This window comes from Phyllostomus discolor, chromosome 6 (assembly GCF_004126475.2).
Source record: "Phyllostomus discolor isolate MPI-MPIP mPhyDis1 chromosome 6, mPhyDis1.pri.v3, whole genome shotgun sequence".
NCBI lineage: Eukaryota > Metazoa > Chordata > Mammalia > Chiroptera > Phyllostomidae > Phyllostomus > Phyllostomus discolor.
In genome coordinates this window covers 112,612,491-112,635,092 of record NC_040908.2, presented here as the reverse complement: position 1 = coordinate 112,635,092, position 22,602 = coordinate 112,612,491, and the positions used below count along the sequence as shown (strand labels likewise).

The following is a 22,602-nucleotide window of genomic DNA, read 5'->3' as shown; positions in this document are numbered from 1 at the left end:
CCAGAATTCTAGAGGCTTAGACTCTGGAGGACAGAAAACAGGAATGCCTAGTATTTGCTTTAAAATAATCTGGGGGAAGGGGCTGGGGAATACAGATGAAACAAGTGTCCAGGAAGTGATCACTGTGAACCTGGGTGTTGGGAACATGGGGGTTCACTGTACTACCCTCTCTACTTTTGTACATCTTTGATATTTTCCATAGTAAAAAGTAAGGGTGCCTCTGCCCAGAATGACCCAGCACATTTGAAGGGAAACGAAACAAAGGGCACTGTGTCTGCTAAAGGCAGACAGCTTCCTGACTCTACCGCAGGTGGAAGACCACGCCCCACAAAGAGGACTGTAAGACCCCTCCAGGGGTCTTACAGTCCTCTTTGCCACCTGGAGGTGTCACCTCGGGGGCTCCCCGAACAGCCCAGCTGTGCTACGGTGAGGCTCGGTTAATGATGTCATCCCATATCCAGTTCCCTGGCAGCTTTTCTTTTGACAGCTCTATTAAGATACAACTCACATAACCAATTCGCCTTTTCAAAGTGTACAGTTTCATGGTGTTTAGTATGCTCAGAGTTGTACAACCATCACCACTGGGATGATAGGAAAGGTATGATTAAGATATAATACTAAACTTCATTAAGATGAAAGTCACATACTCAATTCACTCTTTTGAAGTACACAATTCACTCTTCCGAGAACAGCGTCATTAGGTACTCGTTAGGTATTCACAATGCCCCAGCATTTGACATACTGTTGAGGCTGTCCTACAAGGCAGCCTCTAACAAAACTGGGCCGTCCCAAACCCCTGGCAATAGAATTGTTTACCTTTATACCAAAAAAGGTCAGGAAAGCACCAAAACCTGCATGTGGCTTGTGCCAGAACAACTTTGCAGAGTTCGTGCTGTGAGACCTAAAGTTCTAATGAGGTTGTTTAAAAACCCACATCAGCAGAACCTGTGGTGGATGCGCGTGTGCTGAGTGTGTCCGTGACAGGAGCAAGCATGTTCCTTCCTGAGGGGCAGGAAATCGTTGGGAAAGTATTGAAGGCACAAGCACAGTGTCAGAAAGCTAAATTTAAAAAAATGATGCTTTTGAGTAATAAAAATCATTATAAGGCTAAAAAATTAAAAACTAATCAAGTATACAATTCAGCAGTGTTTCATATATCACAGAGTTTTACAACCAAAATCGATTTTAGAGCATTTTTATCACCCCCCAAAGAAAACTCTGTACCCATTAGCACTCGCTCTGCACTTCACCCACACTCCTGCCTCAGGAAACTACTAATCTATTTTCTGCCTCAACAGATTTGCCTATTCTGAACATTTCATATAAATAAAATCATACAGTATGGGGTCTTTTGTGAGTGGCTTTTTTCACTTACCATAATGTCAAGGTCTTGACAGCTTTTTTTTTTAAGATTTTATTTACTTATTTTTTAGAAAGAAGGGAAGGGAGAGAGAAAGGGAGGGAAAGAAACATCAATGTGTGGTTGCCTTCCACTGGGGGCCTGGCCCGAAACCCAGCCATGTGCCCTGACTGGGAATCGAACCAACGACCCTTTGGTTCACAGGCTGGCACTCAATCCACTGAGCCACACCAGCCAGGGCTTGAAAGGTTTGTTGTTTTTTTTAACCCACCCTACACCCTTAATCAGGAGCAACACAGCCAAGGATCACATTCAGAATGACATCTTGGGGAAGCCTCTAATAAAGATACAGACCACAGCAAATACAAAAAAAGCAACCTGAGGGAAACAGATATTATGCAGGGGGTGGGGAAGAAGTACCATTAATATTCTTACAAAAAGGAAATAAAACTGCATCCATGAAGTGAAAATAGATACCAGTAAAGGAAACTAAGAGAACAGGAGAGCTCTTAAAAATTGACAACTTAATAGCAAAAATTAAAAAAGACTCAATAAAAGGATTAAAAGATAAAGTTGAGGATATCTAGAGTGTAAAGACAAAGATATGAAAAATAGGAGAGAGAAGTTAGTATTCTAGAGAACCAGTACACAGGTCCAATGTCTGAATAAGAGAAATTCCCAAGAAACAGCCATGACAATATAAACAAGACTTTGAAGAAGAGAGGGGTGCAGGTTGTCAGGTGGAGAGGGTCCAGAACAGCAAGCACAATGTGAAATTACTGAGAAACTGCCAAGAGAGGATTCTACAAGCTGAAGGATGTCCTTCACCAAGTGCTATAGAGAATCAGAGGATCCAGTAGAGACAGGAAACAGAGGACCCCAAGATTACTACCACACGAAGAAGCCAACCAGACCAGAGGAGGTAAGTCCAGAGAGAGACACAGTGAAGCTGGTCGTCACCAACAATGCCACTGCTATTAAACATTCTTTGTTCTAAATATTTAAAACATAGGGTTATACAATTTTCAACATTCTCAGAAATAGAACCCCAGCACCCATCACCCAGACTCAATAATTATGAACATTTTGGCCTGTTAACTTTGATCTATCCTTTTTTGTCCTTTTAAAAAACTTTGTTTACATATTTTAAAACAAATTCCACTTCATATCATTTCACCCTTATGTACTTCAGAACCCATCTCTACATTACCCATTTTCTAACACCACAATAATACTATCACACCTAGAAAGTTAATAAGAATCCCGTAATATCAGTCTATAATAACATTTCCCCAACATCTCAAAAATGCCTTTGTACAATGACACTGTTACAGGCTAAAGTGTGCCCTCCACACACACAAGAATTTTTATGTTGAAACTCGAACCTTCAGTACTCAGAATGTGACTGTAATTGAAGATAGGACTTTAAAGATGTAATTAAATTAAAATGAGGCCTTTAGTGTGGGCCCGAATCCAACCCCACTGGTGTCCTTGTAAGAGGAGATTAGGACACAAGACAGAGAGAGAGTCACCAGGGTGGCATGTGCACACAGGGACAACCATGCACAGAGACAGGAAGAGGGCAGCATTTGAAGGCCAAGGAGAGAGGCCTCAAAGGAAAACAACCTTGACAGCACCTTGACCCTAGTCTTCCAGCCTCCAGAGCTATAAGAAAATACATTTCTGTTGTTTAAGCAACCCAGTCTGTGATATTTTGGTACGGCAGCTATAGCAAACTAATACATAGACTATACAAATCAAAACAAAGTTTATATATTACATTTGGTTATTATTCTTAAGCCACATTATTTTTTATGCCATTAACTTCTTATAGAAGAAGCCAAGTCAGTTGTTCAACACTAAATTTATCTGTTGATTTGATAGAAAGGGAGAGAAAGAGAGAGAGATTTGTTGCTCCACTTACTTATACATTCATTGATTCTTGGATGTGCCCTGACTGGGGATTGAACCCACAACACTGGCATATCAGGACAATGCTCTAACCAAGCTACCCAGCCAGGGCCCTTAGAATGTAATTTAACTTGTCATCCTTTCCCCTGTATTTCCACTAAGTCAAAATCAGCTCTAGAGGCTTGATTAGATTTAGAGGTCTACTTTTAGGTAGGAATATTCCATAGGTAGTACTACATACTCTCTTTTTAACCTGACAAATTATGATAAATAAATTTGGTCCAGATTCTTTTCCGATTCTATTTGCTTTGACCATGTGCTGATGAAGTATCTGCTATCTTCGCCGTGCTGTCCATCTGGGTTAGCTGATGGCATTTACTTTGTCCCACAGATGAGTTTTGCTTTGACCTACTGTGTAAAAGCTAAAGATAGGCAACAGAGAGACTAACAGTGGAAAAGACAGAGCAGCCCACTCTCCGTAGCCATACCCAACCGGATGTCCAGTGCCCGGCCCACGTACCACCCTGTCTGATGTCGCAATGGTGGTGAGCCTCAGATTTCCTAGGGATTACTCACGGCCTTGCCCAATGACTGCCCCACTCGGACCTTTCGGAGCTCCCAGGAAAGCTAAAGCCAGACCACGACCCCAGGTAAGCTTGGCTTATTTTTAGATCTAAGAGTAGTAATGTCAACCTTTTCTGACAAAGCTTACTAGATTTATACTTGCATCTTTATTTTAAAAAAACTAAACAACATATAGTTTTGTAATACCAACATGGGTGACTAAACCATAAAGAAAAGTAAGGGAACGGTGAACACAAAAGTCTAGATAATCATTGCTTTTGGTGAGGAAGCAAAGAGACGTGATTTGGAGGCAAGAGTACAGAAGCAGCTTCTAAGGCACCAATAATATTCCATTTTATGAGTTGGATGGCGGATACACAATTTTCATTCTATTATTCTTCTTTAAACTATAAATGTGTATAATGTGTCCCATATTAATCATTTTACGAGAGCAGTTGCACTATGGCTAGAACGCAGGGCTTGCGGAGTAGAGTGAAAGGAAAAAAGACTGGGAATGCAGTTGACTCTGAAGGCAACTGGGAGTCTTGGTGATGCTCTGTTGAGAGTGTCTCCAAGATCATATCCAAGATCAATGACAATGGCTTTCTCATAATCTTTCCATCAACAATGATGTCAAAAATCCTTTTTTTCCTCATAAGTTGCCCAGAGATGAAATATCTGACATTGTAAGCCTTTCAGCAGGAATCATGATGTGTTGGTGTATTTTCAGAGAGGAGCTTCAACTTGCCCTAGGGAGCACATCTGCCTCAAATTCTTAAGTGACACAAAGCTGGGGGGGATGCAGAACATATGTTCTAGACAGCAGAATTGGGATAGATCGTGGTGAGCTGGAGTGACAGGTCCAATCTAGGCAAGTTATATCAAAGCTACCAGTTACTGAGAACATACGGTATGCCAAGAGCTTTACATAATTTATCTCATTGAATCCTCACAACCTCACACTGAAGCGGAGACCCAGGGAAGAAACCTGCCCAAGGTCACAAAGCATGTCAACAGCAGAGTCATAATTTGAACCTAGGTCTTCAGATTAAAGTTCAGTTGCACGTAAGATTTCTTCAGCTATCAGAAATTAACATTTAAAAACTGAATCCTCTTTACTCAGTTCAGTCTGTCACCCTCAGAGAACTGCCACCCAATCCTGTTTCCCTTGGACCTATGAGGGTAGCAGCACCTCAGAAAAAGATTTACTCCAGACTGATTTCACTGATGAACGTAACATTCCGGGACCCTCTGACGGCTTCCAGGAAACTTCTGTCTGCACTCAAGAGCAAGTCTGCCATCACGAGTGAGCTGTAAAAGGATTCCCAGCTCAGCTACGTGTGTCTCCCCACCTATATTTAAGATTTGGCAAAATTCAGGTTCTGCTATTGTAGATGAGGGTCCCTTACACAAAGGTTGCTGAGCAAGACCCCTTAGCCAGCCTGTTTCCCACCTTCAATTTTCTCTCGTCCTTAGGGCTGCTGCGATTTGATGGGTGTGTGAGGTTAAGAGAACAGCACACTGACTCCAACACATAGTCACAGAGGATGGAGCAATCCCAAAAGACAGCCAGAGAATTTTAATGAAAACCAGACAACTCCCGGCCACTAAGTCCAAATGCAGTTCAGGCTGCCAGCCCCTCCTCCTACAGCTAAGAATCCCTGAGCCAGCATTGCCCCAGAGAGCAGAGAGAAAAATCCATTTTGCATTCAGCAGCCTTCCTTAGCAGCCACTTTCCAGGGTCATTTAGGTGAGAGGCAAGGAGCACACTAACTGCAATAGAACCCGGGGGCCCTGGGAGGCCCAGGGTGTGGCAGCAGCAGATCCGAGCCAACAGATTATGAAACAGTCATTTAAACAAACAAAAAAAAAGTGCCTTTCTGCCAAAGCTGTCTGAACACAGCTGCATACAAGGCTAGTGAGGAATCTTAACAAGCTTAAAGGGACCATATTTCAGATAGTCAAGAACTGAAGGTAATGAAAATTAATATTTTGAGTACTTATTATGTGTCAGGTGCTCTTACTCACTCTGCATTCACTTTGAGGTAGGAACTATAAACTGCATGTTATAGATAAGAACACTGACTCAGAGGTTAGATACCTTGTTTGAGGCTCACAGCTGGCAAGTGGTGAACCAAGAGTCAAAGTTCAACGTGGGTGACACTTGTCAGAAATAAACTCGGAACCCTAACCTGTCCTGCCTAATAAAAAGAATCACTATTTACTGAACACTGACTATGGCCCTGGGGCTAAGCTAAGATTTTTTGCATTCACTCTATCATCTAATCCTGGCAGCAACCAAACAGGATAGGAATCATTACTATCCCCATTTTCAATGAAGACACTAAGGTCAGATGTTAAATAATTTGGTCAAGGTCATGACACTGCCAGGATTTGATCCCTGGGTCTCTCATTTCAGAGCCCCCATGTTAAAATACTCTAACAGCCCACAGAGGGGAACCACCTAGGCCATCATGCCCAGAAAGCAGGTTCCAGAGAGACTTCTGTCCCCCTTCCCAGCAGCTAACCCATGTTCCAGGGTTACCTGTTTTTAAAAAATATTTCATTTATTTATTTTTAGAGACAGGGGAACAGAGGGAGAAAAAGAGGGAAAGAAACACTGATGTGATAAAGAAACATTGATCAGCCGCCTCTCATACATGCCCTGACCAGGAATTGAGTCAGCAGCCTTCCGTTTTGCAGGCCTATGCCCAAGCAACCAAGCCACACCAGTCAGGGCATCCACGGTTGCCTTGTAATTCCTCTGAGCGTTCCTCAGTGGGGGCACAGAATCACTGGCTCTGGGCAAGTTGACAGTGACACGTCCACCTTCCCAGGGACTGTGAGCTCTGTTGGCACTGCACATGTGAAGGAGAAGGCTACTACCATGATCCTGAGATGCTTGTGAGTGTAGAAGCCGACAGCTCCTTTCTGCAGGCTATGCTCCACAGGCCCACACACCTCAGAGCAACCTCCACCCACCCCCCGCAAAAGAGCTCACAGGCCTATTTTGTATTCTTAACAGGAGACCATGTGCCTCCTCTTAGAGCAACTGTGATTTCCCAAGGGAGACAACTGTCTAGACAGAGGATCCCAATCCATCTTGACAAGACACGGGCCCAACAAAGTCAGGTCTGAGTATTTAGTTGTGGGGGGGTGGGGGGCGGTACACAGTGCTCAGTGGCCCAGTGAAGGCCCTGGACCTGGCACCCTGTGTTATCAGACTGAACACCAAGATGCACAACAGCTGATATCCAGGGTTGGAACTGTATTCCCAGCCATGCAAACATTACCTCAGGGGAGTCACATGCATCTTACACCTAACCGATGGGTCAGTCACACACAGGCATACTATGTAAACAGTTCCATTAATCAAGCTGAGACTCCAGAGAACTGTTCTATACATGTTCAGAATTAAGCACCAGGCTTTGAGGTGAGCTGAATACCTCATATGGGCCAGGTACTGTGGAGGTACATTCACAGCAGATATCTTAATTATCTTCACAACATTCTGCGAGGTAGATAAGGTTGCTATTATACAGTTAAGGAAACTGGAGCCCAGAGAGGTAACATAATTTGCCCAAAATCACAGAGAAAGCTGCAAAGCTCTGATTCTACTCCATTTTTAATATGACAGCACAGCCTTATATTCAGTCAATGATGAGGCCATTCATTACTCCTCAGGCATTTATGGAACACCTTGTGTGCACAGCTACTGTGCCACCTGTAGAGGACCTGACTGACAACGTGACAGCATAGGGCCAGTCACCAAAGAACTTACGTTCTCAATGAGGGGAGAAGGCAAGGTGGTCTGAAAGAGAGATATAGGATGATGAGGTAGGGCCTTAGATGAGTGATCAGGATAGGCTTCTTGGAGGAAGTGGCATCTGAGCTGAGAGCTGAAAAGATGAGAATCAGCCAGCCATTTGCAAAGCTCAGAAAAGAAGAGCTCAGGCAGAAGAAACAGTGTGACAGACATCAGCAGGAGAACACTTGGCATGGCTGAGAACACAGAGGCCACCAGGACTGAGGCCGAATGAGCAACAGGGAAGAAAGAATATTTGAAGTGAGGTAGGGCTTGTTGATCATGGAAAAGAGTTTCGATTTTGTCATTAAGGGCAATGGGAAATCAAAAAAGAATTTTAATTAGGGGAGTGACAATCTGATTTGTGCCTAAAGAGAGAATTCTGGTTACCTGGTGGAAGAGGGAGTGCAGGGAGGGGGCGAGAGCCAGGACTGAGGGCAGACAGAGAGAAGAGCTCAGATGATGTGAGGGCTCTCTGCCGGTCAGTGCTGTGGAAAGTGGAATGAGCTGCCCTGGGGTGCTGATGACTTCCCTGTCATTGGAAACATTAAAGAATAAACCAGCCCTGGCCAGTGTGGCTCACCTGGCTGGAGCATCGTCCCGTAAACTGAAAGGTTACAGGTTCGTTCCAGGTTGGGACATGTACAAGAGGCAACAGACCAATGTTTCTCACTCCCATGTTGATGTTTCTCTCCCTCTCTTCCTCCCTCCCTTCCCTTCTCTCTAAAATCAATAATCATGTCCTTGGGTGAGGATTAAAAAAGTAAAAAGATAAACCAGATGACCCCTTGGCTAGATGGTTAAAGAATTCAATAATTGGGCAAGCAAATCCTCCTAAACGTAAAATCCTTCTAAACCTTAAAATTCTATGGATTTAAGATAAAATCATTACTAATCTGACTTTCAGAACTGGCATTTCCAAAAATACAGGGGACAACTTCCTTGTAAATCCTACATTTTAAAAGGCAAATAAAAACAATATTGGCTTATTTCAGTCAATATGAAGTGATTCCTAGTTCACGTCTAAGTGTCATATGAGACGCTGAAAGGTTTGGGCGTAGGTAAAGGCACAGACTATGGAATCAGACAGCCTAGGCTGGCTCTGTGATATCTGGCAAGTTATTTAAATCCTTTGGGTCTTAGTTTCTTTCTTTGAAAAATATGGGAAAAATAATGCCTAATTCAGGATAATTGCTGTAAGGACCAAAGTCCAATGTCTGGACATTATAATAAGAATAATGATAACTGACATTTACTGAGCCATCACTATATGTTAGCATGTACTATGTAATCCATTTGCATTTTTTCATCTAATCCTTACCCCCCCCCAAAAAAAAAACAGAAGGTAGGCACTATTACTATCCCTGTATTAAAAATTAGCAAATACATTTTTAAAGGTTAAGTAACTTAGCCAAAAGTCATATAGCTAGTTATTGCTCAAATTGGGGGGTGGGGGGACAAACTAATAAATTCCAACAAAAAGTTGAAAGACAAAGGCAAAGAAACCCATATATACATAATTTGGAAAAAAAGATGTAACCTACTGTTAAATTTAAAAAATAATTTAATTCACTAACTAGACATTTAGTAAATAAATATTTATTGAACATATAAATGAGACAGGATAATCCAGGATGCTGGCAAAGTAGGAAGAAGCTAATCTCCTCCCAGGACCAAGCTGAAATTACAACTAAATTATAGAGAAACCGTCCTGAATAACCAACTGAACACTAGCTGGAGAGGAGTCTTATAACCAAGGACTTATGAAAGAAACCACATCACCACAACAAGACTAGTATGAAGTGTGGAGGAGGTGCAAGAGGGCCAGCTGGGCTCCCAAGAATGGCTGCCAAAGTTTCAGAGGGATATTTCAGCAGCCAGCAGGGGTGGGGGTTCCCCCTGAGAACTGTGGTGTCTAAACCCCAAGCTGGGCTCCCCAGCCTACAACACCAGAACCAGTAAAGGAACCCAAATAACATACAGCTATGAAAAGCAGCAGAGTTTCTGTCAACCAGGGAAAGATAGCTAGACATGCAGAGTCTCTTAAAGAGCCAATAAACAAAATTTTGTTTTCAGTCACTTACCCTGGGCTCCAGCAGAGGGAGGGCAGATGAGACCAGAGTCACATGAGAAGAGTCTGGTGTTGGTAGCTCTGGGGAGAGAACTGAAGGAACAGCCATTGGGATTCCTGTGCTCACTCATTCCCCAGACTGCAGAAGCCATCTTTCTCAGTCAGAGAACTCCTCTCCATAGAGCATCAGCACATCAACCTGAGAGGAAGCAGTAGCCCTCCAGCAAGAATCCCTCTTACACCACGTGGAGCTTAACCCCAGCTGCTGTGGAATACATCTGGTGGCATGTTCAGTGATTAAGCCTAACAGAAAACCTGCAGGTGGAGGCAGATCTTTAGGAACTTTGAGATTTCAGCTGACCTCCCCGGGGCCTGGTGCTAGTAAGAGCCAGCCTTGGTGCGCAGCCTGGTTCTGTCTGTATACACCCAGGTCGAGCAGAGGGAGCCACAAGCTGTGGATTGCTCCAAACAGGTTACCCAGGGCCAGTCACAGGTGGCATCTGACATAGGACTTCACCAGTGTCTTTGCACATCTACCTAATACAGAGAAACAAACACAAAGAGGCAGCCAAAGTGGGAAGACAAAGAAACAGACGCCAAATGAATAAACAAGAGAATTCTCCAGAAGAAGAGCTAGATGAAATGGAGGCAAACAATTTATCAGATGTAGAGTTTAAAGTAATGAATATAAGGATGATCAACAGCATGAAAAAAGACATAAAAACCATAAAAAAGGACCACTCAAATATGAAGAATGAAATATCTGAAATAAAAAAATACACCAGAAGAAATACACAGTAGGGTAGATGAAGCAGAAGACTGAATCAGCAATTTGGAAGACAAGGTAGAAAAAATACCCAAGCAGAGCAAAACAAACAAACAAACAAACATTTTTCTCAAAGAGGAGAGTTTAAAGGACCTTTGGGACAATATGGTGCATAACATTTACATCATGGCAATACCAGAAGGAGAAGAGAATGAGCAATGGATTGAGAACCTATTTGAAGAAATAATGACCAAAAACTTCCTTAATCTGGTGAAGGAAAAGACATGCAAGTCCAGGAACCACAGAGGGTCCCAAACAAGATGGACCCAGAGAGGCCCACACCAATACACATCATAATTAAAATGGCAAAGCCTAAAGACAAGGAGAGAATCTTAAAAGCCACAAGAGAAAATCAGTTAATTACCTACAAGGGAGCTCCCATAAGACTGTCATCTGATTTCTCAACAGAAAATTTCAGGCCAGAAGGGATTGGCATGAAAGTCAAAGTGATGAAAAGCAAGGACTTACAACCAAGGCTACTTTACTCAACAAGGCTATAATTTAAAATTGAAGGAGCAAAGAGCTTCACAGACAAGAAAAAGCTAAAAGAGTTTGTGACCACCAAACCAGCACTGCAACAAATTCTAAAGGGCTCACTTTAAGAGGAAGAAGAAAAATAAAAATGAACATATAAGGAAATAATTGAATGAGTAAATCATTCCAACAAACATTGAGTTCCTACCAGGCATAGCATCAAAAACGTAAAGTTGCAGAACATCAATTTAAATGCAAGTTGGTCATTCAAACCACAAGCTTAAAACTGCAGATAAATTACCAACATAATGCCCCATAGTCCTTAAAAGAAGGTCCTAAGAAATGTCATTCTCATACAGACCAAAAGAAGCCAGAGTAACTACTGTTCTTTCTTTGAAAAGTCAGACAGTTAGAAGGGTGTTCAGAGCAGTTGGCAGAAGACAGAGTACACAATAAACGGAAGACTACAAGAAATAGTTTCCAAGGAAAGATGAGAAGCCTTCCAAAGGAAGGAGAATCTAAGAGAACAAAGCCTAACTTATTAACTAGGAATCTGCTAATGAACTTCATTAGAATTATGGGAAAGAACACCAAGTCTCAAAGACATTTAGATGAATGGGTTAAGGAGGAAGGGGATGCATGATTTGTTAAGCAGCAAAAGGTAACTGATTAAAGATGAGATTTAAATATAGAGTGTGTATTATGGAATCAATGTTAAATTTATAGGGCATGATAATGCTGTTGTGGTGATGTAGAAGACTGTCCTCACACTTAGGAGATAAATGCTGACATACTTAGAGATCAAGTATCATGATGTCTCCTCCATAAAACATAAATCTGCATACATAAAGATAAAGCAAATGTGGCAAAATGTTCATAATTAGTAAGTCTAAGACTTTTTGAGTATCCTGTATACTAATCTGTTCATTTGAAATTTTTGAAAATGAAAACTCAGAAATATAACTGCATACCTATCTCCAGAACGTGGTGATACTGAATATTTATCTGGCACCACAGCAGCCACCATACAGATACTTCTGTCCTTTGCTGTCCTCCCGGTTTATACTGAAAGTGACTACTGCTGCTGAAGAGGGAGGTAGAGTAATCCAGGGGTACTCCCTGGGAGAGTGAAGAGAAAGATTCACTAATAGATAAGAAATGCTTAAAAGTGGGTATTAACGGCAAGAACCGCTAAGTGAGGTTTTTCTCCCTGATACAATTGGGAGGAAAATGTGACACTTGGCTGAAACCTGAAAAGAAAAAAACTTTGGCAAAAAAACATGGGCAGGTCCTTGAATTATTTTGTGTTAGAAAACAAATATTCATGTGTTTCTCTATTTTAATGGATTTCTCAAATGCCTACTAATGAGAAGAATATCTTGTATTACATCTCTTCCCCCTGAAAATCTCTCAAGTTCTTACCATTAGAGCCTGAATCTGTTTTTTCACAACCTAATGAAAGCCTCTTTTATTTAATTTGGATTGTCCTCCCAGTGACATGCAGCAATTATTAATGCTGTGTATTGACTTATATGAACCATGCCAGGGGCGTAGGTTCAAAGGATATAGCTTTTTGAGCTTAAATCCAAGAACCTCAGCTTTTCTATGCCACATAGAGAAACTCTCCTTACAGTAAATGGCAAACAATGCCCATGCTGCTTTTTATATTAAAAGAGGTAATCCAGATAGGGAGGGTTATTTTTAGAATAATCTCTATAAATCTGTTAAAAATGTCTTTGACTTCAAAAATCTCCAATGAAATAAGCCCATGTATTACCATTGTCAGGCAAGAAAAGCATTCAACTTACAAGAAAGGAAAACATCACAAGGTATCATACATCTAATGAGTTGGTTGTTCTCATCTGTCAGAACTAAAAAAATTAATGCAGCAAAGATATTTGTTTTGGGCATTATTTGGCTCAAAGCCAAATCCATGTATGCCCGTGCCTTTTTATAGAATCCCTCAATTCTTTAGCCCACAAACCCCAGGATGCCTCAGACTATAGTATGAAACTATAATACAACTTTAAATTAAATGGTTGTTCAAAAAAAAAAAGAAGAAGAAGGCACCACATGCAGACAGAATCTTCCAGTTGCCTCTACAAACTTCATCAGATTCAGAGAAACCAACCAGGCTGTCACATCTGCAAGGAACCTTCAATATTCAGAGAATTCTTCTGTGCACATCCATTCTCGAAACTGTTCAGTGACACTGTAAAGACAGCTGCAGAGCACTAGGCTTTTCTGGCTCACATCTGCATACTAGCACATACAGCTGGTGAAAGGATAAGACATCAACAGACCTGGGCATGGGTCTAGCTCAGTCACTGAGTTCGCATTCACTTGTCACTAAAACTGTTAACTGCTTCAAGTACAATTTGATTGACTGACTCATTGATTCACTCATTGGACAAACATCTGTTGAGAAAATTTTATATGTCGATCCAAGAATGGGGAAACACACATGAAGGGGATGTGCATCCTGCCCCCAGAAGCTCATAAACTAATGAAGAAGCACAGTCCAAACACTTAGGCAAACAGGAGTAAAGTCTTCTGAACAGGTTAAACATTTCAGCCTGGATTTGAATCCTGGCTCTACCACTTATTGGCTAGGTGACTTTGGGCAAATTTTATTTAATCTGTTCAAGCTTAGTTTCCTCAGTTGCAAAATGAGAATGGTAATTATACCTGTTATACTTGTTTACTGTCAAAGTTAAATGAGGTAATATATAGTACTACACATGTCAATAAACTTTCTTTTTTATTTATTGATTTTAGAGAGAAAGAGCGGGGAGAAAGAAAGAAAAACATTGATTTGTTGGCTCACTTATTTATGCATTCATTTGTTGATTCTTGTACATGCTCTGACCTGGAATCGAACCTGCAACCTTGGTATATCAGGACAATGCTCTAACCAACTGAGCTATCCGGCCAGGACTATGTCAATAAACTTTCAATAAATATTGGCTGTGATTATTATTCATTATTATCTGGATGATTATACTAGATATCATTTAAGGTCCTTCACAACACTAAGATTCTATGAATTAGTTGTGTGACCCAGAAATTTAACATCTTTGGGCCTTGTGTTCTTTTTTTTTTTAAGTGTTACTTTTCTTTTTTTTAAGATTTTATTTATTTATTTTTAGAGAGGGAAGGGAGGGAGAAAGAAAGAGAGAGAGAAACATCAATGTGCGGTTGCTGGGGGCCATGGCCCGCAACCCAGGCATGTGCCCTGACTCGGAATTGAACCTGCGACACTTTGATTCACAGCCCACACTCCATCCACTGAGCTATGCCAGCCAGGGTGGGCCTTGTGTTCTTTATTTGTTAAATGAAAAGGTATATAGTTAAGTGATCTCTGAAGTCCTTCCAACTCTAGAATATTAAAAAGGCTCTATGATTGACATTACATGATTTCAGACATGTCTTGGTGCCCCTGCTTAAATAAACCAGTACAACAAAGCAAGTGCCAAATCAGTCATCTTTCTCTAGTGAGGGTCTGAATCTTTTTTCACGTTAGTTCCTTTAATCTTATAACCCACCCATTTATACTAGGCTATACCTGAGGTATAAGTCCCCAAAGAGAAAAGCAAGTGGGGAAGAAGCCAGGTCCCTGTCCCCTTCCTTCAATCCAGGCAGTGGCATCCAAAACACAAGTGGGAGGGGTACAATGAATGAATGGATTCATTCATTCAATTCATTCACCCACAGAAGCATCCCACATACAGAGGGAGGAGTGCCTTCCTGTGCCTCACAGCACCCACCACTTGTCTCCATATGCGACTTTCCACACCACCATCTTATCTGCCTGCACCTAGAGCTAAGCTGGTTGAGGCCTGGGACTTTGTCGTACTGACTTTGCATCCTCGATCCAAAGCACAGTGCCTAGAATGTGACAGGCACCTAGTGATTTAAAAACAGACTAAAATTCATACCTCCCCAGGACCAAAACTATACATTTGCAAAATGACTAGGCACTTTGGGGATCCTTTCCTAAGGGTCACCAATCCAGCAGAGTCAAGAACTAGCTGTGTGACCATGGAGGGGGGGTAGGTAATGGGGGGGGGGAATCATTTCACCCTCTGGCTCTCAGTTTCCCCCTTGATTAAAAAAAATGAGGGGAATGGATTAGATCAGGGGTTGGCAAAGTATGCAGCTATGGCTCATGGACCAAATCCAGCCTTTGTGCCCTACCCCCAAGTTTCACATTTTCACATTTTTAAACGTAAAAGCAAACAAAGAATAATATGCATCAGAAACTGTTTGTGGTTCCCTAAAATGAATACACTTATTCTCTGGCCCTTTACAGAAAAAGCTTGCTGCCCTTGATTAGATTACCACTAAGGTTCCTTCAGACTGCTAGTTTCCTTAACAGTCTGATTCTGGCTCTTTGCAGAGAGTATTCCCAAGACGGAAACAATACACAGGCACAGCAGGAGCTCAGTTGTTATTTGTTATTGAATAAGTGGGCTCTGCAGCTGTGACCCTAAGAACTAAGTCCCCCACCAAGTGGGTCCATGTGTATCGAATGGCCACCTATAATGCCCCCAGGATCGGCTCCCCACAACAAGGCGAACACGTGGCTCTACCGGCCCTTTGGATGACAGCAGCCCCTGTATCAGCCTGGAGCTCAGATAACCAGGATTAAAACTCACCTTGTTCCACCAAATAAAAAAGACATTTAGCCATCACCTGAACAAACCCCTTGGGCAAATTATAAAGCTGTCTAGAAATAGCTATCAGAAACACAGATCATCCAAACAGATTATCTTAATAGCCATGGACCCGAGAGAATAAATCCCACCTACAGTAAGGCATATGGAATAATATAGCACACAACATTGTTTCTTTTTCCCTCTGTTGTTAAGAATATATAATACCAAAACAAGGAGTTCAAACAGTTATGTCAGGCAGCCAGCCAAGGAAAGTCTAGAATATATGGTCCTATTAACACTAATGGAAGCTGGAGCAGGTGAAATAGAAAACAAAGCTCCCTGCCTTGGCTCTCACTACACATACTTTTCCAAAATAAACAGCCAGTAATTACTCTTTTAATGTTCCTCCTCTGTACATCCATAAATCACTCCTAAGGCTATACCTTTTGCTGATTTCAAAGGATGAGTTTCTCTCTCTCTCTTGTCCCCCCTTCCCTTTGCTCTTCCCCATTCTGTGTGCCTACGAGGCATTCTCCCAACAGGGGCTAGGGATGCTTTTCTGCCATCCCTCAAGCATCTCCAGTAGTACAAGTATAGCACACCCCAACCTCACACTTTGTCAGAGGTCCTTAGAAATTGCAAAGTTGACCTAGATATTCTGCCCTCTTTACTTTCCTCTAATGAAGCTACTTGGGGCTCTCCCTCCTCTCAACTGACCAGAAGCCAGAAGGTGCCCCCATGCCCAATAATGGGGTGGATTAATACAAGTCGCTCCCTGCCCCCACCCCTAGGCACCATACTCCAGACACACTGACCTGGAAGGTTGAAAAAAAACCCTGTGTATCTCAATGGTTACTTCTAGGTTCTTCATAAACCAGGGAAGAGAATAAAGTTTGAATTTGTCTTCCTGACTCATTAGGTACGCTTTTCCTAAGCCAGAAAGGACAGACAGATGCTGGCCCTCTGCTAACCTCTGTATGAGCCTCAGAAAATTCCCTTTACTTCCCAGAGTATTGTTGTTTTCATGTGTTTTAAATGAGTAAAAAATGAGTTTAATCTTAGCTGAAGGATAAGGATAATCTTTGCTTGAAAGATAAGGATCTTGCACTCAGGTTATAGTGTTGGATTCTGGAACTGTCCGAGGAGGAAGCCAACAATGGCTGTTCTCTGTTCTCTGGTCCACACGGCCTCCCCACATTTTCTCCCAATCCTACCACTGTCATCCCTGCTTCATGGACTGAGCATGGCCTTGAGCCTGCATCAGCCCTTCTTGGCAGCTCCTGTACTTCTCCTGCGGAGCATGTGATCCAGAGCAGCCACTAGAGCCTAAAAAATCACCACTCAGTGAAAAAGAATCTCTGGAAGGAGTCTAGGTAATTAATGTACAGAAACGCAGACTGCCTCCACCACAAGATAAAACTGCTATGCTATCCACTTACTTTGTCGCTATAAAAGGCATTGCGGACTATTAATATTTACACAAAGAAGAGATTCACATATACCTTTTGAATGTGAAGTTTAATAGGAAGTTTAAGGAGACTCAAATAAGTGTTGAAAAACACATTAGCCTACCTATTATTATCAAGTATATGTGGGAAAATTGCATTTTAATACTCAAACTAGACTGCTCTTTATTCTTTTAACAGTGTACATTCATCTTGGTAAACATAGCATCATTCTCATGCCTCAAAGCAGAAGTGACCACTCCCTTCATTCCCTCTACTTTGGGGGCCCAATGTACCCTCTAAGGACTTTAATAATAGGACCTGTGACCCTTTATCACTCATTTGTCTCTGTGATTGCCTCCCCACACCCCACTGCTTCTGATACCCCAGGCTGTAAGTCCCTGAGGACAAGGACACCATCTTATTCCTTCTTCAGCACTCAGTGTCCAACAGACTGCCTAGCACACAGCAGATACCATGTAACACTGGATGGAAAAGAGGGAGAGGTGGCAAGCATTTAGAGGGCCGAAAATGAATCTCTTATTCTTTGTTACCTATAAATATGTTTTTTTTAATTTGTCTATTTTTAGAGAGAGGGGAAGGGAGGGAGAAAGAGAGGAAGAGATACATCATGTGTGGTTGCCTCTCACAATGCCCCCTACTGGGAACCTGGCCCACAACCCAGACATGTGCCCTGACTGGGAAACAAACTGGTGACCCGTTGGTTCACAGCCCATGCCCAATCCACTGAGCTACATCAGCCAGGGCCATAAATATGTTTTTAATTAATGCATGAACTAAAAAACAAAAAAGCAGTCGTACTGAGACATGAAAGTACACAGCTTGGTTGTGGAGTAAGAAATATCATCTTTCATTAATTCTAAAAACATTTTTTCTTACATTTTGGCAGCTTGGAAATTAGGATGCATTTTACAATGGAGGGCATCTTGGTATTGTGTAATATAGTCATACTTCAGTACTCGTCAGCTTCAGAACTCATCAAACCCTGTCCTTGTCACATTTTGATGAGGAAAAAAAATGCTTCAGCACTGGGTGCTTGCTCAGGATTCGTCACATATGCTAGAACTCGCATGAGTCAAAACACTGCCCCGCAAAGGAAAATGCTTCATCACTTGTCACTTGCTCGCCACAGGGCACCCCCTCTCACAATGAAACAAAGGTCAATGTGTTAGTCTCACAGCAGCTCGTGAACAATGAAGAATTCCCACATATTTGCTGATTACTGTCCTGTACTTTTGTGCATTTTAAGTGCTAATCATGGGTTGAAAAACGGTTAAGAGTGATGCTACTAACCCTAAACAGTTAATAAGACCCACAGAGAGAAAGAAAAAGGAGATCGTAGGTAAGTATGAGAGTGGTGTAGGTGTGACTGGTACCACTCTTATATGTTCTAGATGCTAAGTAAAACCATATCAACGATAGTGAGAAATAAGGAAGCAATTAAAGCAGTAAGTGTTGCTAAAGGTGTAAAGTCAGTGAGCAAGCAACGTTCACAGACATTGGAAAAAGTTGAAAAAAGTGCTTTACATGTGAATTAATGAAAAACAGCAGTTGACAGCATTTCTGAGGCAATAATTTTCACGCAAGTTAGACAATTACATGCTGATCTGTTAAAAGACAAGCCTGGAACGAGTGATGAGAGTGATGAAGTGTTTAAAGCCAGTCATGGATGGTTTGATAAATTTAAAAAAAGAACTGGCATTCCTAGTGTGGTGAGGCATGGAGAGGCAGCCAGTGCCAACAAAGAAGCTGCCGAACGAGTTTAGGGATTATGTAGAGGCTAAGGCTTTTGTCCCCCAACAAATGCTTAACTGCGACCAGACTGGCTTGTTCTGGAAGAAAATGCCTAATAGATCCTACATCACTCAAGAGAAGGCATTGCCAGGGCACGAGCAGATGAAGGACAAGCTAACTGTATTGTGTGGGAATGCTACTAGGGATTTAAAACTTAAAACTGGTGCATCAAAGTGAAAAGTGGTGAGTTTTCAAAAGAGAGAGAATGTGATAAAAAGCAAGTTAAGTGTGATGTAGAGCGCCATTACTAAAGCTTGAGAGATAAGGCAGTTCTTTACAGAGTGATAAATGAAGTTTTGGGCCCCAATGTGAAAAAATATTTGCAGGGAAACAAACTGCCTCTGAGGGCTTTGTTAATTATGGACCATGCTCCTGCTCACCCTCCAGGCTCAGAGGACAACTTACTGGGAGCTCAGTTTCATAACCGTGAAGTTCTTGCCCCCTAACACAACTCCTCTGCTCCAGCCCCTGGACCTGCAGGTCATTTTCAACTTCAAAAAACTCTATGAAGCTCCTTTTCCAGAGATGTTTTGAAGTAACCTCAGACACACATTTGACACTCAGAGAGTTCTGGAAGGACCATTTTAATATCCTCCACTGTGTTACTCTCATAGATGAGGCCTGGCGTGAAGTTTCTTACAAGACCATGAACTCTGCCTGTAAGAAATTGTGGACAGAAGCTGTAACTCCAACGGACTTTGAAGGCTTTGAGGATGATCCTGGTAGCCCAATAGTGGAGCATATTGTGTCTCTGAGCAAGTCCATGGGCCTGGAGGTCAATGCTACAGATGTGAAAGAGTTAGTGGAGGAGCACACAGAGCAGAGCTCAGCACTGAGGAGCAGCAACAGAGAGTGGCTGAGGACGTTTCTTCAGATGAGGAGGAGGGAAGGGAGGAAGTGTCTACTACACTGATAAAAGAAATGTACAGTAAATGGGTTCAAAACTTTGTGGAAAAACATCACCCAGACAAAGCTCTAACAAGCAGCCCAAATGTGGACCTGTTTAATGAACAATGTCATACTTTAGAAACATTTTGAAACATAGACAGAAACAAGTTTCTCTTGATAGGTTTTTAGTGAAATCCCCTAAACCTGAGTCTCCAACAGTATTCAGTGAAGTCAAGAGACAGAAAACAGAAGAAACACCTGAGAAACTGCTTGAAATTGTCTTGGAAGAGGACTCTTCCTGCAACAATTAACCCTTCTCCTCCTCCTCCTCCACCACCTCACCACCCTCCCATTACGCCAGGAACACCTCTCAGTACAGGTAAAGTGAAGTTAAATTTTATTTTATTTTTATGCAATTAATTGCTTTTTATCCATGTCTGTTTAGTCTTAAGGTTCTGTATTACAAAACAACATCATTACTTAATATTACCCCAGTAAAATGTGAAAGTTCGGGGGAACTTTCAAGAATTATCTCTAATTACATTATTTCTTATGGGGAAAGTTTGTTGAGTACTTGGTTTCAGCACTTGTCAGGAGTTCCGGAACAAATTAATGGCGAGTACCGAAGTACCACTGTAGTTTATTTGGAACCTTATTTCTCAGTGATACACAGAATAGTCATACATTTTACAAATGATGATGTCATGGATTCAGTGAAATATAATTGTTTGATTTAGCTGTGGTAAGGAGAATTGGAAAGATAACTATAAAACTGCACTGAATTTGCTGCAAGAGTAGAAGCAAAAGGAGAGGTTAGGCCTTTTCAGTGGCTAGCAAGTGGAGTAGCTGTCTCACAATGATTCCTCCTCTCTAAGAGCAGCACCAGTGGGGCTCTCAGTGGCCAAGTCTATGCTAAGTGACCCTGCCCTTTTGCCCATCACTGACTGGTTCAACAGTAGTCACATGACCAAAACTAAGCCAATCCTTACTCTGAGAATTTTTATTTGGAGCCAGTAAGTGTATGCCAGTTGTCTCTGCTGCTAACAACAGTGAGATTAAGAGTTCAGGAACACCCAGGTTGTAGGGTTGATCCCCAGTCAGTGCACAAATAAGAATCAACTAATGAATGTGTAAATAAGTGAAACAACAAATCTGTCTGTCTCTCTCCTCTCTCCCTTTCTTCCCCCTCCTCTCTCAATAAGTTTTTTTTTTTTTTTTAAGTTCAGGAACAATCGTGGCCATGCTCCCTGACGTGCAGGAGAGAAGCAAAAACAAGAAACAGAATCTTGATGTCATGTGAGTCCCTTTGTGACTCAAACAAGCTATATGCTCACCAAACCTACTTCTTACACTTCCTGCAAACAGACCATGTTTCTCAGCCTATTTACCATTATGTGGGTTCTTGGACTGAGTAGTAATTGATGGAATGAGTACAGAAATTATATAAGCCACTTCTAGATCTGGCTCATAAGAACCTCTCACACAAGATTCTTCAATCTCCTTCTCCACCTGCAGGTTAAAAGGAGAGGACTTTGAGACACCTAGAGGAGAAGAGATCCACAAGATGGAAGGAGCCTGGATGGCCTAATCGGGAAACACCATGTTCAACTGCTACACAACCGAGTAAGAAATAAGGTTTGTGTTAAGCACCAAAATGTGGGAGTGGTTAGGGCAGTCTTGGTTCCATCTGCACCCATCCTTCCCATGGTTACATGAAATATCCCAGTGTTCTTCCTATAAATTCCCTTTGTCCAAGCTGGTTAGAGTTGGGGGTCTTTCATTTATAACTGAAAGATTTCTGAGGAACACAGTCAAGAAGAATAAACTTTAAACAGTTGAAGTGGCAAGAAAAAAGAAGTAAGCAACAATCCCCCAGTGTTTAGGGAACACCTAGAAAATTTCTCAGAACGCAGTAATAATTCCAACACACTGATGACAATACACAACAGGCTCTTCACTTCCCAAGGGCCACCAGCTCTAAAATCATGGACCAGTTAATAGTAAGATACTCTCTCTCCAGTCTCATTCCATTCCCAGAAGCATGTACCAAGTTGCAATAGCCCAGCCTTAGGGCTTACCTGCTATCAGATACCCTCAGGAGTCCTCAACCATACAGAATCCTAACAAGCAAGATAAACCTCATTTATCATAGATAACCAGCTCTGCTGTCCCATGATTTATTGGGAAATGGATTGACATAAAGCTCCAAGAATTCAAATAATTAATCTTGGGTAAATAGCTCTGGGTATAAGCGTACAACCCTGACCAGAGTTTTCAAAGATAAATATTCAAGAATCAACAAAGCTTCTGGGAGCATTTAGAAGACTATAAATGAAAAGATTACAAAAATAAACAGGAGAATGATGCCATTAATGCCTACTTGAGCAATAAAAGGTTTGCCAGTAACTGAGGGCTGGTGATGACAGAGTATGCACCCTGTTCAGTTTCTAGAAATGTTCCTCATTAAGCCAAAATTGTTTTATAACAACAAGCATTGACATCTGTGATATACTCTACCAGCTTGTTATAAATCACTTTTACACTATACATTGAGTTATCTGACTCTCAGAACAGTACGAAGATGAGATTGTCATCAGTCCTTCATTTACAGCTGAGAACACAGGCTCAGACAGGCCAAGTGCTTATGGCCTCAGGATTTGTGGCTTCAGCCAAGACTTGAGGTCCAGTGTCCTAACCCCAGATCTTCTGTCCATTTCACTGTAGCCCAAACTATGGAGTTCCAGGGCCGGGAAATGCCCTGGCTGGATGAGACTTTTTCCCAGTG

At 41.8% G+C, this 22,602-nt stretch overlaps 1 protein-coding gene and 1 pseudogene across 1 annotated transcript in view; one reads left to right on the top strand and one right to left on the bottom strand.

Annotated features, from left to right (window-relative positions):
- Window positions 1–22,602, bottom strand: part of RAB30 (RAB30, member RAS oncogene family) — a 73,981-nt gene that overhangs the window by 33,132 nt on the left and 18,247 nt on the right. The gene's annotated exons all lie outside the window — the stretch shown is intronic.
- On the top strand, window positions 338–21,405 carry LOC118501444 (annotated as a pseudogene).